Source organism: Alligator sinensis, unplaced genomic scaffold, assembly GCF_000455745.1.
Source record: "Alligator sinensis unplaced genomic scaffold, ASM45574v1 scaffold6_1, whole genome shotgun sequence".
NCBI classification, from domain to species: domain Eukaryota; kingdom Metazoa; phylum Chordata; order Crocodylia; family Alligatoridae; genus Alligator; species Alligator sinensis.
This window is the reverse complement of record NW_005842698.1, coordinates 226,179-230,732: the sequence shown is the minus strand read 5'-3', so window position 1 is coordinate 230,732 and position 4,554 is coordinate 226,179. Positions and strand designations below refer to the sequence as shown.

Genomic DNA, 4,554 nt, shown 5'->3' with positions numbered 1-4,554 from the left:
TGTGTGTGTGTGTGTGTATGTGTGTGTATAAAGGAGCTATTTGTGTGTGCCTGTGTCTGTAGGGGGGTGGTTGTGTGTATGTAGGGTGGGGCTGTGTGTGTGTGTGGGTAAGGAGGGGCTGTAGGTACATGTGGGTAGGGAGGGGCTATGTGTATGTGTGTGTAGGGAGTGTCTGTGTGTGTGTGTGTGTGTGTGTAGGAAGGAGCTGTGCGTGTATAGGAAATGGTTGTAGGTGCATGTGCATAGGGAGGGGCTATGTTTGTGTATGTAGGGAGGGTGTGTGTTTAGAAAGGATGTTTGTTTGTATGTGTTTATGGGGGGCTGTGTGTGTGTAGGGAGGGACTTTGTGTTTTGTGTGTAGGGAGGGTGTGTCTGTATAGGGAGGGGCCGTTTGTATTTGTGTAGGGAGGGATTGTGTTTGTGTATGAATTGGCTGTGTGTGAGTGTACATGTGTGTAGGGAGGGGCAGTGTGTGCATGTGTGTGTGTAGGGAGGGTGTGTGTGTGTTTAGGGAGGGGTGTGTGTACATGCCTGTGTGTAGGGATCAGGTCTGTGTGTGTGTAGGGAGGGCAGAGGTGCGGTGTGGGGGCAGCTGCCAGCGGCAGTGCAGTGGCAGTGGCGGCCACCGCGTGCCAGCACCTCTGCACTGTTGCAGCCATGCCCCACACCGTTTGCCCGGAGCAGGGCCAGGAGGGATGAGAGCACAGAGTGAGCGGGAAGTCGAGGTGCGGGGTGGGGAGGCACTGCAGTGTGTTGCGTGGGGCCAGCAGTGCCCCTCACTCCTCTGCTGCCATGCCCCAGGGCATGCTGTGTTCCCCCCCCCCCCCACCCCCAAATTCGCTGAGGGAGGGGAAGGTGTTGGGGAAAGCTCTGCCAGGAGTGCCCGCTGGCCAGCAGGCACTCCATGTCTTCCCGCAACACATCCTCGTTCCCTCAGCCAGCTTCCCTCCAGGCAGCTTCCCCCCCAGTGGCAGTGGTGTGGTGGCGGCCACTGCATGCGAGCTTCCCCACTCGCCAGCTGGGTGGAACAGGTATGGCCCACAGAAGGGCACCATTGCCCTCGCCCCCGCTCCTGGAAGCAGGCACAGAGATGCACTCCTCCTCCCCCATTCTCAGTCTGCCACCGCAGCACCTTCCTTTCCCCCTTCCCCCCACACACATCTACCTGCTTGGGGCTGTGTGTGCGTGTTTGTCTGTGTGTCTGTGCCTGTGTGTGGGGGCTGAGTGGCTGTTGTAGGGGGAGTAAGGGGCATGAGCAGGACTGGGGAGGCTATGTGGGGAGTGAGGGACACTAGCAGGATGGGGGGGCCCTTATTTTTTATCACGGATTTTGTTTTTTTTATCAGAGAATTTATGATTATTTTTATCAGAGAATTTGTGGCTTTTTATTGGAAATCAATTAAAATATTCCATCTCCAGGGATGATTTCCTTTAAGACACTTACGCAATTCAAAATGCTCAAAAGAAAAGTAACAAAAATGTAACAATATGCTGATGAATCTTAACAAAGCAAAAAGCAATACACAAGGCTAAGTCAAAATATCCAGGGTTCGTGCCATGCAGTTTCAAGCATCACGTGCAGCTTCTATATATGTATGTTAAATAATTGGTCATGTTCGATTCATGACACACAAATATATAAAAAATAGAAAAACACAACAACAAATAAAAATTAACACTGGTTCTCCTTCATCAGTGTTTAACAGCCACTGGTATTTTAGTCCATTGGTGTCATTGGGCATCCTGTGGCTTTCAAATACATTTAATATATTAATTTTCATACACCATTGAATAACTTTAAATGAAACACATGTACACATTTTGAGTCTTCTTCCCAATTGTATTTCATATACCACTGGACTAAGACGGTTAATGATAGACACTGGTCCAACTCACTTGGAATCCAAAGTATGTTTTGTTTTTCTTTCCCAGTTATAAATACATAACTTGATCATCAATTTCCCATAGAAATGGGTTGCCAATCTTTTCTTTCTGTATTTTCCCCTGCATTTGTTGAATGGCTTCCTTCATTCGTATTTGAAAGGTTACCTTGTTCTCTTTTTAATTGTGCCAACCATTTATACACGTCAGAGTTAGTGGTATCTCCCACATCATTAAACTGATCCACATCCATTACCAACTTCATGGGCTGTTCAAATAAAATTTGATATGGTTATATATATTGTTCACAAACAGTCTAGAATTAAAGGCAATTTATTAATGAAATCTATTTGTAAACTACTTCACAGGCCTCTTCTCCTTTGATAAAATAGTGATTGGGACTCAGAAGGTCTGGCCTCTTCTTTTGCACATTGGACATAATTAGCGATCCAGAGTTTCTCATCATTTTACATACCCATCCATTCTGTATTTTGCTTTGCTCAATAAAGAGTTTCCTTTACTTCTTTATACAAATACTGATGTACTATGTTTATCAATTTTTGCTTTTCCTGTAAAACAATGGGTTAATGCAGTTTTCACACACATCCTGGTATGTTGGTGTTATAAATAGTATCTAAATACAAATGAGATTTCCTTTATAGCCTTAACAACATTTCATCAGGTTGTTTACTAAACAAACACATATTACCTTTTTAATAAATGCCATTTTGCTAACCAAGTAAACTTTATAACTTGAAACGTTCATATTAATTGCTGTTCTTTGTTCCAAAGATTAGAACAAATTTCCTGTCCAAACTGGACGGAAAGTGTCCTGGTTTGGGGTCCACAGACAAATTCAATTTTTAGAGGGAGTATTTGCAATTTTTATCACATCTTTATGATATTCATATACATTTAAACTTTTAACGACTTAAACCAAACAAAGAAACAAAAGATGGCACAACAGGACAAACAACACAAAACAGACAAAACAATTTTTGCTGTGGTCATAAAACCGTGGCTTAGGTGAAGAAAATGCTGTTGATGGAAATGAAGCTTCATAGTCTTTCAGTCACCTTTGCTACTAGATTGAATTTTACATTATGGTCTCTGCAAAAGAAAACACACAAACCTGCCAAGGAAAACTACTTGCAGTAAAATATTATCCATATTTACAAATTTACAATGCTGACGTGCAGTAACAATGCACATATTATTACAATTCTTGGGGTGTTTTTCTTGTGTGTGTGTATTAAGGAACAAGGATTATTTACATTTATTTTACTGTTTTCAATGGTTCGTTGCACAATTTTGGCAATTGGAATTGGGATCTTTACAATTTTTCCCCCCAAATGTGAGTTCAAGGGATGCCAATACCCTTGTTACATTTTAACCAAATTGCCATTTAAAAAATTTTTTTTTTTGCCTTTTAGAGGAACAATTTCCCCCTCAGAATTTTTATTTAAAAAGCTTTTTCTGTATCTTCATTGCTGGGACATTATAAAATCTTTAAGGTATTTGAATAAAACAATACTATTGTTCCCATGAATATCAGTTCCAAATTATCCCAGCAGTTTTGTGCTAAGGAAATAACCAAAATATTATATTAGTCAAATTCAGTATTAAAAATCATTTTACCCCTCCTGCTATAGGTGCTGGAACTTCAGAGTATTTTGCTATGCCAGGAGCTACAGCAGTTGTTACTGCATTTAAAGCTCTGAAGTTTATTGTCAGTTTTCAGGTTTTCTTGTTTGCCCTCAAAACAGAACAAAATTGGGGAACTATACATATTAAACATTTATACTATAATTTCCTAACTTAAACTATCTATTACAACTTATAGTAGATATTTTATTTCAGCCTCTAGTGAATATTTACACTGCCTTTATGGAAGGGGAATTTGATTTCTCATTTAAAATACACATCTGTATCCTGCCACATTTAATTCTTTCTGCCTGCGCCTTAAGAAATGCCTTCGTTAACTGTCTTGATTAACTCTATCAATTACAGCAAGAGCCTTAATAGCTGACACTGAGTTTTCAGAAACGTTTTTTTGTCTTAATAAGTTGTTAACACTTTCCTTTCTAAAAGATTCACAGTATTCCTGGAAAGTGATGGGAGGTAAAACCCCCCCCACATTTCTCAACCCCTTTACGAATGGGATTGCAGATACTTTCACTTCCAGCAGTTTCTCTGCCTTGCAATACACAGACAGAGCAAACATACCATACTGCGCACACTCTCTGTTTTGCACCAACACCTTAACAGTCTTTGCAGAGCCACTTACTCATTAGGCTCCTTAGACTCTACTTCTGTTACAAACATTCACACAGTTTCTATCATAGGGGTTAATTTTCTTTGCTACTGACTTCTTATGGGACCAGCAATAGAAAGTATTTTACTTAATCACCTCAGACTTGTCTCGGACGGCCAGAGCCAACTCGAGTTGCATTAGAAATTGGTTGTACGTTAGGGCGGGCTGGTGAATGGAGAGGCAGACACAACTTATTGGTTGCAAAAACCTTTACTCACGCCGCTTGCAATCACGATGCAGGTGGTCCGGTCATCTGAACAACCACGCGAGTTGTTCCAGCTGGCGGGGCCCAAGCCAGTTAATCCGTCCGCAGTTCGAAGCCGGCGGGGGAAGGGGGACGCGTGGGGGTGCGCTCTTGG

The 4,554-nt window shown here is 42.1% G+C and overlaps 1 long non-coding RNA gene across 2 annotated transcripts in view; it reads left to right on the top strand.

The window, feature by feature from the left end:
* Positions 1–4,554, top strand: part of LOC102380935 — a 45,757-nt gene that overhangs the window by 37,691 nt on the left and 3,512 nt on the right. Inside the window, exon 4 of one of the 2 annotated variants that reach the window (XR_324992.3) lies at positions 2,250–2,383. The exons of the other annotated variant lie outside the window; for it this stretch is intronic. This is a non-coding gene — a long non-coding RNA (uncharacterized LOC102380935). Of the gene's footprint in view, positions 1–2,249; positions 2,384–4,554 lie in introns of those variants that run through there. 2 annotated transcript variants of the gene reach the window in all.